At 36.9% G+C, this 14,758-nt stretch overlaps 1 protein-coding gene across 2 annotated transcripts in view; it reads right to left on the bottom strand.

The window, feature by feature from the left end:
- The window catches only part of COX7B2 (cytochrome c oxidase subunit 7B2), a 139,047-nt gene extending 136,677 nt beyond the window's left edge, over positions 1-2,370 (bottom strand). For both annotated transcript variants that reach the window (XR_014061800.1, XM_081518467.1), the window contains exon 1: positions 2,023-2,370. The gene's annotated coding sequence lies outside the window, so the exon portion shown is untranslated. The remainder of the gene's footprint in view (positions 1-2,022) is intronic.
- Between the last annotated feature and the right edge of the window lie 12,388 nt (positions 2,371-14,758).

The following is a 14,758-nucleotide window of genomic DNA, read 5'->3' as shown; positions in this document are numbered from 1 at the left end:
ATTTGTTTCCATTGTTCTATATTAACCTGAAGCACAAATTTTAAATTACTTGAATACCTCAAACTAAACAAATGCAATTATTAGAACCAGAGAATCCCAAGCACAAGCCTATTTGACTTGTTTTCTTAGACACTATTTTTGCAATAGTTTTATTGAGTTATTTCTCCTTCTGAATTTAGCAAGTTACATGCTCTTTATTGACTTCTCTGGTGTCTCAGCGGTAAAGAATCTGCCCACAATGCAGGATACCGAAGTTCGATCCCTGCATCAGGAAGATCCTCTGGAGAAGGAAATGAGAACCCACTCCAGTATCCTTGCTTGGGAAATCCCACAGACAGAGGAGCCTGTCATAAAAGAGTTGGACATGACTGAGGGACTAAACAACAACAAGATACTCTTTACAATAAGGGTTCCCTTTTTTTCTTTTGATATCCATCAACCTCCTATTGGTGGAGTCACAATTTGAATCTCAGCAGTGAAAAGTCATGGTCAGACTGTATGAAATTACCAAATTTAGGGCCACTTGAGATCAAGAGATAAGTGGTGGTGGTTTAGTCACTAAGTTCTATTGTATCTCCCTGAAGAGATAGGAGCAACTGTTAAACATAGGAACAAGTCACATGACTCCTAGATTTGTCCGTTTCCTCTCTTGACTCTGAAGGGGACTCAAAACAATATAAAAAATAACCAGAATTTCAGCATATTTTCTCTGCCACAACCTAAGCCTAGCACTAAATACATCCTGCAGATACTGCTGATTACAGTAGAAACACTTTGCGACCTAAAAAAGGCTGGTACACGAAAAGACTCTCTATAATCAAACCCTTGTCTCTGACAAGGCTACTTAGAAATAATCAAATACGCAGAATTTAAGGTCAAGCAGCAGCAACTATTTGGCTAGGACGCATCTAATAAGGATATCTCAGTGGTACTGCTCAGAGTTTCTTGCTCAGCCCCTGAAAGCTTGCCTACCTTTGCTTACACCCCAAAGTATGCAGACTTGCCCGCTACAGAAATTAGCATCTGCTTATATAAAAACAGCCACTCTCCTGTAAACAAAATTTCCGTAAGCTGGAACAGCCCCTTACCACTGAAAATATGTGGTCACAGCTCCCTCCAGCTGAAAACATGTGGTCAGTGCCTACTCCTGCTGCTACTGCTGCTAAGTCGCTTCAATCGTGTCCAACTCCGTGCGACCCCATAGACGGCAGCCCACCAGGCTCTGCCGTCCCTGGGATTCTCCAGGCAAGAACACTGGAGTGGGTTGCCATTTCCTTCTCCAATGTAGGGAAGTGAAAAGTGAAAGTGAAGCTGAATCAGTTGTGTCCGACTCTTCGCGACCCCATGGACTGCAGCCCACCAGGCTCCTCCGTCCATGGGATTCTCCAGGCAAAAGTATTGAAGTGGGTTGCCATTGCCTTCTCCGGTGCCTAGTCCAACACCGTCCAATAACTCCAACCCTCGGAGAAGGCAATGGCACCTCACTCCAGTACTCTTGCCTGAAAAATCCCATGGACGGAGGAGCCTGGTAGGCTGCAGTCCATGGGGTCGCCAAGAGTCGGACACCACTGAGCGACTTCACTCTCACTTTTCACTTTCATGCACTGGAGAAGGAAATGGCAACCCACTCCAGTGTTCTTGCCTAGAGAATCCCAGGGACGGGGGAGCCTGGTGGGCTGCCGTCTATGGGGTCGCACAGAGTCGGACACGACTGAAGCGACTTAGCAGCAGCAGCAGCAACCATGGCATAAGCATGCGCCCCAAGTGTTACTCCATAAACATTCTAAAACACAGAATTTCTCTTATTCGTTTTCTCTTTACTCCTACTCTATATTCTAGATGTCTGGATGTGAGAAGGGTCCGGTAAGTACCGTCTCTCTCTTCCCTTGAGAGAAATGAAGGGAAAAAAAAAAAGTTGCAGAAAAACCAAAATATTTCCTTACAACTGCTAGAGAAGGTACTTAACTAAGTGTGGCTTATAATCTCAGGCTTACAGATACTGAACTCCAGAATTAGACTTACCAACCACTTCCCAGACAGTATCCAATGGAAGATGGCGCAGAAGCAAATTCCCCGCTTCTCAACTTCACCGCCTGGGAGTCGGGGTGCCGAGTGAGGCGGGCACCTACTAGTGATTGCTCCTCCTTAAAAGGAAAGGAAGGGGCGGGTCACATCCCGACTTCCTCTTTCAGAACTGACCAATCAGATAGCTAATTGCCGCAAGCTATACAGGAAGAAGTCCAAAGATAGAGAACCATTAAGGGTGTTGTTCTTGTATGTGTCCCTCCATAGTAAAGGAAACAGCATTGGGATAGGTGTTCCTGTTCCTCAACATAATGCATGGTCTTTCCAGTGGGAATCTTTTCCTTCTTTGTCACAGCGATCTTTTGGCGAACTCTCTGGCTCTTTCTTTCGGTTACATCTTAATCCCACCTGGCTGTGAGGGAAATTTGAAAGTACCTGTAATCAGAGAATGAGCCACAAGTCTTGCAGTGTATCTGACCTCTCCTAAGCATGCCAGGTTATTAATTATGGTAACCATATGTTTTCCAAGCTGCTGCTGCTAAGTCGCTTCCGTCGTGTCTGACTCTGTGCGACCCCATAGACGGCAGCCCACCAGGCTCCCCCATCCCTAGGATTCTCCAGGCAAGAACACTGGAGTGGGTTGCCATTTCCTTCTCCAATGCATGAAAGGAAAAGGAAAAGTGAAGTCGCTCAGTCATGTCCGACTCTGTGCGACCCCATGGACTGTAGCCTACCAGGCTCCTCCGTCCATGGGATTTTCCAGGCAAGAGTACTGGAGTGGGGTGCCATTGCCTTCTCCGGTTTTCCAAGCTAGGAGCCCTGAAAGTGAAAGGGGACAATAAAATAAATTAAATTTATAAATTTTTGAGATTTTATATTGGTGAATTTACTATAGAGAGCAATTCAAAATTCATTTTGTAAAATAAAATTATTTCTCAAAGTTAAACTATATTTAAGCAAATACTTTAAGATGTCCTCATTATAATATGAACATTAAAAATTGCAAAATGGTAATTCTTGGTAAATCTTAATGTATTTTAATTAGTTTCAGCCTTTATTGTCTGTAATACTGTGTCACTAATATTTTCCTGAAGAATACATTTTTAATATGGTGTTACTGTTGTAAAATTTTTTAAATTGCCTACAGTCTTGTCAAGTATGTATTTTCTGGTTGGTATATGGGAAATTTTGACATCTTTAATTTACTCCTCACTGTAGATAATATTTTAAATTTAGAAAATAAACTCAGAGAAATTATGCTAAACAGAAATCTCATTTCCAGCTTTTCTTAAAATGTATAATTTTCAGTCCAAATATTTTCCCAAGTACTGTCTTTTTTGCCTCTACTCAAAGTAACAGTCTTCAGTAAACATTTGTATGACACAAGTTTCATAAAATAAGTTTTCCACTATTTATGATCTTTTTGAAGGTTTGCCAAACTAAGATGCTACAAACTGGAAAGCCTCTTAAATTTCATTTACTTTCTCTAAGAATGCAAATTTATCCTGTTTTAATAGGCACTCCATCAAAAGATTCTTCATATGAGTTAAAATATCCCAAGGAATAATTATAGAATGTCAAAATTAAATCTTATATTATACATCATTTAAAATTCATGTGAACTTGATTAGGTTATTCCTTTATTTTGGAGAGGTAAATATAAATGTCTTTCTTGTGTCACAAGCTCTTTTTCAATAACTGTAATATCTTCAAAATCTGAATTCCATTAGCACAGTTTTTGAGCTGCTTAAAATTTCTAAATGAATTTTAAACAATGCAACAAAATTTTTAAATTTGGTTTATAAAAAATTGAGTAGCTTTGTAGATAATTAAATTTATTTAAAAATGTATTTTTAAAGAATTAAATATTCATAAAATCTTATTTAGGAGAAACCAAAGAGAGAAAACATATGCTGTTATGTTTGAGTCTTCTTTTTTTTTTTTTGGTAACCAATTCTGGTTTTATCACAAAATGTTTTGTAGTTTAATTCATCAAACTGTTATATACAGTAGTAATTCATGGATGCTCTAGTTCCTCATATAAAATCCCATAGTATATGCATATAACCTAACCTATGTACATTCTCCCATATACTTTAAACCATCTCGAGATTACTTATAATATTTGAACTAATGTAAATGCTATATAAATAGTTACCTGTGTACCACAAATTTAAGTTTGCTTTTCATAAATTTCTGAAATTTTTTTTCAAATATTTTCAATCTGTGGTTGGTTAAATCTGTGGATGTGGAATCTGCAGATACTGAAGGTCAACTATATACAGGCATATCAGAGATATTGTAAATTCAGCTCAAGACCACCAGAACAAAGTAAATATCAAATAAATCAAGTTACACAAATTTTTTGGCTTCCCAGCACATATAAAATTTATGTTTAAGTACTTTGTAGTCTATTAAATGTACAATAGCATTATATCTAAAAAAGACAATGTATATATCCTAATTAAAATTTAAAGATATACCTTAATTAAGAAATATTTTATTGCCAAAATATGCTAGCCATCATCTGCGCCTTCAGCAAGTCGTAGTAGTAACATCAAAGGTCACTAATCCAGATCGGTATAGCAAATATAATAAAATGAAGAAGTTTGACATATTCCAAGAATTACTGAAATGTGACACAGAGACATGAGGTGATCAAATGTTGTTGGAAAAATGTCTCCAATAGATTTGCCCAAAGGAGAGTTATCACAAACCTCCAATTTGTAAAAAACTCAGTATCTACAAAACAAAATGACATGAAGCGCACACACACACACAAAAACCCAAAGTATATCTGTACCTAACAATATTTGTGAAGTTTGACACTTAACAGCTTACAAGTCAATTGCAGTTTGGATACATTTATGAATTATGTACATACCACAGCCAATTCTGAGGATATAGTCATTGCATATATTTCTCAGTAAGAATTTTATCTTTTACTATGATCTTATGACCTGCCCAATTTAAATTCATATCACTGCAGATAATTTTATTTTAAATATAATCCTTTTAACTTAATATAAAATAACATTAACAAAAATAGCAGATGTTTTACTTTTGAGGAATGAATTTTCAAGTTTTAATGTGATTCCACAAGCTGAATAGTAAAGAAAAAGCATGGGAATTTACTTACTTTCTACTTGAAGCACCAGATAGCAATATAATACAAAACCAGCCTTATGTAATAGCCAGTATCTCAAACTACATGCACTAAAAAATTTGGGATTAAAAATAATAAAAACTAACTAGATAAAGAATCATTTGCTCTAAAGGAAAATACCTATTTCACAATGAAATGTGTACATGCACCTTCTGTAGCCATGTGTGGGTTAATTTCTTATCTTCCAGTACAGTCTTCTTAAAATAACTGCTAACCTTTGAAGTAAATGCTGGTGAATCTTTTGCAAATCTATCACTTCTGGCTTTGGTAGTGATATCAATAATGTTCTCATTATGGATGATAAATGGTGACAAGTATTTTGTGTACTTAATATTTATGAACTTTCTTAAAAACAGAAATTTAATATTTAAAATCTCATTTAATATGCACTTTCCTTTTTTTAAGTCTGATTGTTTATGAAAAGGCTTATTGCAAATTAAAATTTTACTGAAGTACTTTATTATAATATATAATAAATGACAAAACAACTCTAACAAGAAAATTCAGCTTATTATGCATGAGCTCAAGAGTAGTATAAGTAGTATAAGTAAGTATAAGTAGTGTAAGTATAAGTAGCCTCAGTTGCCCAGGCTTGTTTTTTGTACCTTATCTGCAATGTTTCACTGAGTACATCCTTTGGCATCAAAGGGAGGACCACTGTCTCTCAAAGGCCTGTTGAACCAGGTCACAGCAGGATGGTACCCCAACAGGACAGTAAGGAGAACAGGATCAGAAAGCTTGCTCACCATGACCCAAGACTAGAAGAAGTTAGTTCTCTTAGCTGCCCTGAGCTGCTAGTGTCCCAGATCATGTTGCTTTATTAGTATCTTACCTAACATTCTTAATGGAAAGATGTTAGTTATATTGGGTCTGGAAAGACAAGAACCAGAGACAATCTACTGTTGGTTGTTTCTGAGGTTTGATTATGCATAACAAACAAAATCAGAATTTTGTTTGTTATACATGTTTCACATTTCTAAATGAGACCATGGTAGAAGTCAGAAGAATAAGGCTAAGATCTAACAAATTGCTGACTTATTTTAGTACAAACATAAAGACTAATTTTTAATCAAAAATTAAAAATCTGGGATAAATACTATTTTGGACAAGATGCCAAGAAATGAGATATACAATCTTTTCTGTGGCACATTTCTGTGAGCCTGACACTTTCAGAAAGTCTTCAGAAAAGGTGTGGAAGCAATCCCCTGTGAAAAGATCTTCTCCAACTCAACTACATATATTTTGTGTACTATCCTCCCTTTATGGTTATTTCTAACCATGTAGATTTTTTTTTGTTCCATCATAGAGCTTAACTTTAGAAGTGAAAATTGGCACTCTGTATTACCTCTCTTCTTTTCCTACATTTTTCTCTTCTCTATCTCTGAAAACTGATCACACTACTCCTACTTCTAAATTTAGATCCATTCAGAATCCAAGTTGGGGAGAAGGAATGATCAGAATTCTCTAAAGAAAATTTTGTCAATTGCCTGATTGATTATTGTGTTCATAAGGGAATATGTTGTTGATGTTGTTCAGTCACTCAGCCGTGTCCAACTCTTTGTGACCCAAGGGACTGCAGCACACCATACTTCCCTGTTCTTCAATATCTCCCAGAGTTTCCTCAAACTCATGTCCATTGAGGCAATGATGCCATCCAACCATCACATCCTTTGTGCTCCTTCTTCTCGTGCCCTCAATCTTTCCCAACTTCAGGGTCTTTTCCAGTGAGTTGGCTCTTCACATCAGGTGACCAAAGTGTTGAAGCTTCAGCTTCAGCATCAGTCCTTCCAATGAATATTCAAGGACAAAACGTAGTCCACTGGAGAAGGAAGTGGCAAATCACTTCAGTATTCTTGCCTTGAGAACTCTATAAACAGTAAGAAGAGATAAAAGATATGACACTGGAAGATAAAGCCCCCAGGTCAGTAGGTGTCCAATATGCTACTGGGGAAGAGCAGAGAAATAGCTCCAGAAAGTGTGAAGAGGCTGAGCCAAAGCAGAAACGATGACCAGTTGTGTATGTGGCTGGTGGTGAAAGTAAGGTCTGATGCTTTGTTTTAAAGCACAATGGGATATGAAGAAGAAGCAAACTAGAGAGTTAGGCAGAAAGCTGTAAAAAATGAGAGGTGAACAGTATAGGTCCTTAAGGAGGCATTTATAAAGACTTTTGGAGGCAGGGATATGGAAATGACTGTGGAATATGGGGAAATGGATAGGACATAAGAAGAGATTTTAAGTGTTCATTTTTATTATATGCATACACTTCAAGGTGTTTAAGAAATCCAAGTGAATAAATTAATTTACTTGGAAATTGATTTTTGATTGCTGTGCTATGATTCTACAACCACTCTACTGCAAGTGTATGATTTCAAAGTTTCTTTTTTTTTTTAATGAAACAAACAGTAGAATTTAGTCGGAGATGTCATAAAATAATATGTCTTGGTCAAGAAGTGGTTCAGGTTAAAAATAAATATCTAACTACAATAGTACCACATGAATGCTTGAGAGACTATGTTTCCTGGCAAGTTTTTTTTTTACTTTTATTTTCTTTATAGATAATACTGTGCAGGATATTTGACAGAAATGACTTCTCCATTTATTTAGGTCATTTGAACTGCCTGTCTAAATTTGTGACACTGAACCTCAAAACATGGAACAACAGACTGTTTCCAAATAGGGAAAGGAGTACGTCAAGGCTCTATATTGTCATCTCGCTTATTTATCTTATATGCAGAGGACATAATGTGAAATGCTGGGCTGGATGAAGCACAATCTGGAATCAAGATTGCAGGAAGAAATATCAATAACCTCATATGCAGATGACACCACCCTTATGGCAGAAAGCAAAGAGGAACTAAAGAGCCTTTTGATGAAAGTGAAAGAGGAGAGTGAAAAAGGTTAAAATTCAACATTCAAAAAACAAAGATCATGGCATCCGGTCCTGTCACTTCATGGCAAATAGATGGGGAAACAATGGAAACAGTGAGAGACTTTATTTTCTTGGGCTCCAAAATCACTGCAGATGGTGACTGCAGCCATGAAATTAAAAGACGCTTGCTCCTTGGAAGAAAAGCTATGACCAACTTAGCATATAAAAAGCAGAGACATTACTTTGCGGACAAAGGTCCATCTAATCAAAGCTAGGGTTTTTCCAGTAGTCATGTATGGATGTGAGAGTTGGACCATAAAGAAAGCCGAGCACCGAAGAATTGAAGATTTTGAACTGCGGTGTTGGAGAAGAATCTTGAGAGTCCCTTGGACTGCAAGGAGATCTAACCAGTCAATCCTAAAGGAAATCATTCCTGAATTTCACTGGGAAGACTGATGCTAAAGCTGAAGCTCCAATACTTTGCCCACCTGATGGGAAGAACTGACTCATTGGAAAAGACCCTGATGCTGGGAGAGACAGAAGGCAGGAGAACTGGACCACAGAGGATGAGATGGTTGGATGGCATCACCCATTTGATGGACATGAATTTGAGTATGCTCTGGGAGTTGGTAATGAACAAGTAAGCCTGGCTGCTGCAGTCCATGAGGTCTCAAAGGGTCTGACATGACTGAGTGACTGAACTGAACTGAACCTCCGAAACTAATTTAAACACTTCCTTATTTCAAATTGCCACTTTAACTGGCTCAAGTGCCAATTCACTAAGGTCTGGAGTCAATTAGCTAAATAAAGAGATGGTTAAGGGGATGGTGCAACAGGAGCAGAAAAACATATCTCCACTGTCACAATCCCAAACTTTGAAGTCCCTTTACTTAAGTGTGCTGCCATTTTTAGCTAAGATTTAGGAAGAAGCCACCCTGCCCCAGTAATTCTTTTCCCTGGAACCTGAATGACCTCTAATTTTTATACCCTATTGAGAGCAACATATGTGACCCAATTCTCTCACAATCTTGTTTCATGTTTTAAAACAGAGATATGTATCCTTGATGGATTTTATGGAAGAACAAATGTTTCTTCCTCCATGTCCTCTCTGAATTGATCTTTAACTATTAGGTAATGATGGTATACTCAACAGCACTCCAAATCATGCAAGCCAATGGGGAATAAAGCTGGGGTTGTCTTTTTCATAGGTTGGAATTGCCCACTGATTATAATGCTAATTGTTCAAATACCATTTTTTTTTTAACATTGTAATATTGAGAATTTGGGCAAATGTATCTAAATTCTACAGAGGTCATCAACTGCCAAGAAGTCATGAAATGTTGGTATTCATTAAATAGGCCACTGAATAAGTTAATATATGTGACAGATTAAAGATGGCTGTAATCCTTTGACACACCTCCCACTGAGAGGTAAGTTTTGAATCCCCTCTTCTTGAATCTGAAAGGACTCCATTTTGACCTAGAGAATATGGCACAAGCACCATATTTGTGCCAGTTTGTAGGATGGACATTGATAGACTTGCTGCTTCCACTTCCTATCTCTTGGAATGCTTGCTCCAGGGAAAGCTAGCTTCCCGATATAAAATCTGATTTATGAGACTACCTTGTCATGGGAAGGCACAAAATGGCCACATACAGAGAGGAATCCTCAAATAACCACCATAATTGTGGGCCTCTCAGTCCAGGCATTAGTTCTGTGAGTATAAAAACTTTCCTATGGCCCCATCTTCACCTGCCATTTGACCGCAACTGTATCTGAGACTGCAAGTGAGAACCATTCAGTTGAGACAAAAGAACAACAAAGGTAAATAATACATTGATGTTTTTAAGCCACCAAATGTCGGGGAAGTTTGTTAGCCTCAATTGATAACTGAGAATAAAACCCATCATTTATTGAGCATTTAACTATGAGCCAGGTATTTTTCAAAACATATTCACATGAATCAACTCATGAGGTGAGTTGATCCACATCAAAATCACTCTTCAGGTGATTATTCTTATTTGACTGATGAGGAAACTAAACAGCAATGAGATTAAATAATATGTCTAATGTCACATACTACTAAGTGATCTACGAACCTAGAGCCCCTGAACTAGCACTATATCAACCTACTTCTAGGTAGTAGATTGTCACCTTAAATATCTTAGCTTGTTGTCTCTCATTGACAATATTGTGTTTGTATGTATATGTGCATATCTGCTTAATAATTTGTGCCAGCATGCACTGACTTAATTGAAAATATTTTCAGCTTCATCATATCAGATGACAATACATATATAAACTCTGAAGACACTAGAAATCTTAAATTTAAAAGTAAAATCAATAATATTCATACAAAAATATATCTATATCATACACATGTTTCCATTACTTACATAATACCATACATGTTTCTTTCCTCAAGTGAGTAAAGTAAGTGAATAAAAATCACGGGTATGTAAGCGCCCATCCATCCATATATCATGTAAACTTAAAAGTAATATTAACACGTTGAAAGTAAAATACTGGATCAGCCTGCTACAGTTCATGGGGTCACAAAGAGTCAGACATGACTGGGAAGCAAACATTTCATTTTATTTTCATCTCTGCCCTTACTCTGTCTTTATTTCTACAGTTTCTTTTCTATCTTTGTGGGTGTGTGCTCAGTCATGTCTGACTCTTTGTGACACCATGGACTGGAGCCTGCCAGGCTCCTGTCCCTGGGATTATCCTGGCAAGAATAATGGAGCAAGTTGCCATTTCCTTCTCTGAGGGATCTACCCAACCAAGGATCAAACCTGTGTCTCTTATGACTCCTGCATTGTAGGTGGATTCTTTACCAATGAGCCATGGGGGAAGCCCAGTTTTCTATCTTTAAATTGTTATTACATAATAAAATAAAAATCAATTTGTGTTCTTAGAAAGTCATTTCTTGCCAATCAGGCATCAGGTTGGAGAAACGATTGATTTAGTTTTCCATTTATATCCACAAAGCCAACAACACCCAATACAGGTAGCTAGATCAACAACAATTTGATTTTTCCACACCACTAAACATCTATGTCTCTGTGCAAACAATTCAGAAATAAGAACAACAGTAAGCTTGAATATACATCATGTTATATTACCTGATAAAGACGTCTCATCCTATCTTCTCCAACTTATTGCTGTGGCCCAAGGTTAACTTTTAATTTTATAAGGTTTGAAAACTGTTCTAAAAGTAGTAGAATGGCATCCCTGCTTTGTAAAGTATTTCATTCTGCTCCTGGCCAATTTTAAAAACTATTGTTGAACTTCTTTCAGAATGCTTCTTACAGTGTTTCTAATATTTTTCACTCTCTTACCTCTTTGATACCACTTTTCTCATCCTATTCTCATCATAGGAAGGAATTTGGTACACTCAATGAGTAGTGCACTAAAGTAAGGTTTTCACAGAATGACAATGTATGTCAGTGTTCTACTTCTAAAACCAGTGGAATCAACCTATTCTACTGTTAGTTAACAGAACATTTATGTGTGTGTGCATGCTCAGTTGCTCAGTCATATCTGACTCTTTGTGACTCCGTGGACTGTAGGCTGCCAGGCCCCTCTGTCCATGGGATTTCCCAGACAAGTATACTGGAGTGAATGGCCATTTCCTTCTCCAGGGAATCTTCCCTACTCAGAGATGAACCCAAGTCTCCTGCATTGCAGGAGGATTCTTTGCCCCTGTGCCACAAGAAATCCCATTAAAAGTTTACAACCAAGAAATGAGTGTGAAGCTGATCCTTTTTATTTTCTATACCTATTATTTTAAAGTGGCAAGTGGAGAAAACAACAGTTAAGAACAGTAAAGCTGTATTTATTATTTAACAAAAATATACAACCCAACAACAATTTTGAAATATATAGGTCTGAATCTCAGCCCAATTTCTATCAACTACGTGTCAGAATTACATTGATAATTATAGAGTCATGATAATGCCTTTAGTTAAAAAGAGCATTAAAAATGGTTGTTTAGACTCTTTTGCATGTATCTCTCCAAAGTGGACTACTCTCTTACATCATGCACAAAAATAAATTCAAACAAGATTAAAGACTTAAATGTAAGACCTGAAACCATGAAACATTTGGAAGAAAATATAGACAGTAAGATCTATGACATCAGTCTTACTAATAGGCTTTTAGGTTTTTTTTGTATCCTCAAGCAAGGGAAACAAAAGAAAAGAGAAACAAATATGACTAAATCAAAGAAAAAAGTTTAGCACAGTGAAAGTAACCAACAATTAGGCCACTTACTGAATGGAAGGAAATATCTGCATGTAATATATCCAATAAATGGTTAATATCCAAAATATACAAAGAACTACTATAAATTAATGTCAAAAAGCAAGTAATTCAATTAAAAATGGGCAGAGGATCTGAACATTGTTTCAAACAAGATATACACATGGCCAACAGGCACATGAAAAGATGCTCCACATCACTAATCACCTTCACTAATCACCTTCACTTCACCTTCAGCCTTTACTAATCATCAGGGAAATGCAAATCAAAACTGCAATGAGATACCACCTCATACCTGTTAGAATGACTATTGTCAAAAAAAAAAAAGAAACAGATAAAAAGTGTTGACCAAGATGTAGAGAAAAGGGAATCCTCTTGCTGTGTTGGTGGGAACATAAATTGGTGCAGCCACCATGGAAAACAGTATGGAGACTCCTCAAAAAAGTAAAAATAGAATGACCATATGATCCAGCAATTCCACACCTGGGTATTTATCCAAAGACATGAAAACAAAAATTAGAAAAGACATACACACTCCTCTATTCATTATAGCACAGTTTATAATAGCCAAGACATGGAAGCAACCTAAATGCCTATCAACAAACAAATGGAATTAGAAGATATGGGATATGTAATTATATATAGATACATATATCAATCCACACACAATGGAATATAACTCAGCCATAAACCATAAAAAAGAATGAAATATTGCACTTAGTGACAACATGTATGGACCCAGAGGATATTATGATAAGTGAAGTAACTCAGACAGAGAAAGACAAATACTATATGATCTAATTTATATGTAGATTCTGAATGACAACGCAGATGAAAAAAAATAAAAGAGAAAAAAAGTTGTACATACAGAGAACAAAAAGGTGACTGTCAGAGGAGAGAAACATGGGGAGAAAGGTACAAATTTCCAGTTGCAAAATAAATGAATCATGGTTATAAAATGGTGTGAGAAATATAGTCATTAACTTTGTAATATCTTTAAAAGGTGACATATCTTAACCACACTTTTCATGGTGAGTTATTTTGAAATGTATAGAAATATCAAATCATTATGTTGTATAATAGAAATTAACACGTTTCAGGTCAATTATACTTTAAAACAAGACTGAGAAACAAGATCAAAAGAAGGCAGAAAAAGAGGTCACAGTTGTGGTTACCAGGAGTGGAGAGTGTGGTGGAGTGAGAATTGGATGAAAGCATTCAAATGGTACAAACTAGATACATTATAGAATAAATAAAATAAATAAGCACTAGAGATATAATGTAGAACATAATAAATATAATTAATACTGCTATTATTTCACTATATTTAAAGAAAATTCTTAAAGAGATGGGAATACCAGACCACCTTACCTGGCTCCTGAGAAACCTGTATGCAGATCAAGAAGCAACAGTTAGAACTAGACATGGAACAACAGACTGGTTCCAAATTGGGAAAGGAGTACGTCAAAGCTGTATATTGTCACTCTGCTTATTTAAATTATATGCAGAGTACATCATGCAAAATGCAGGATGAATGAAGTCCAAGCTGGAATCAAGATTGCTGGGAGAAATATCAATAACCTCAGATATGCAAATGGCACCACAATTATGGCAGATGGCGAGGAAGAACTAAAGAGACTCTTAATGAAAGTGAAAGAAGAGAGTGAAAAACCTGGCTTAAAACTCAACATTCAAAAAACTAACATCATGGCATCTAGTCCCATCACTTCATGGCAAATAGATGGGGAAACAATGCAAACAGTGAGAGACTTTATTTTCTTGGGCTCCAAAATCACTGCAGATGGTAACTGCAGCCATGAAATTAAAAGACGCTTGCTCCTTGGAAGAAAAGCTATGACAACCCTGACAGCATATTAAAAAGCAGAGATATTACTTTGCCAACAAAGGTCTGTCTAGTCAAAGCTATGGTTTTTTTCAGTAGTCCTGTATGGATGTGAGAGTTGCACCATACAGAAGGCTGAGTGCTGAAGAATTGATGCTTTTGAACTGTGACGTTGGAGAAGACTCTTGAGAGTCCCTTGGACTGCAAGGAGATCAAATCAGTCAACCCTAAAGGAAATCAATCTTGAATATTCATTGGAAGAACTGATGTTTTAGCTGAAGCTCCAATACTTTGGCCACCTAATGCAAAGAGCCAACTCGTTAGAAAAGACCCTGATGGTGGGAGAGATAGAAGGCAGGAGGAGAAGGGGATGACAGTGGACGAGATGTAAATGGCATCACTGACTCAATGGACATGAGTCTGAGTAAGCTCTGGGAGATGGTGAATGACAGGGAAGACTAGCATGCTGCACTCAATGGGATGGCAAAAGTCGGACATGACTGAGCAACTCAACAACACTGCTATTTGTTGTAGATCAACGTTGTTAAGAGTTCTCATCACAAGTAAAAATATCTTTTCTATTTCTTCA

This window comes from Giraffa tippelskirchi, chromosome 1, assembly GCF_054371585.1.
Source record: "Giraffa tippelskirchi isolate mGirTip1 chromosome 1, T2T-mGirTip1v1.2.pri, whole genome shotgun sequence".
Taxonomy (NCBI): Eukaryota; Metazoa; Chordata; class Mammalia; order Artiodactyla; family Giraffidae; genus Giraffa; species Giraffa tippelskirchi.
The sequence above is the reverse complement of the archived record's forward strand: the minus strand, read 5'-3'. Positions and strand labels throughout refer to the sequence as shown.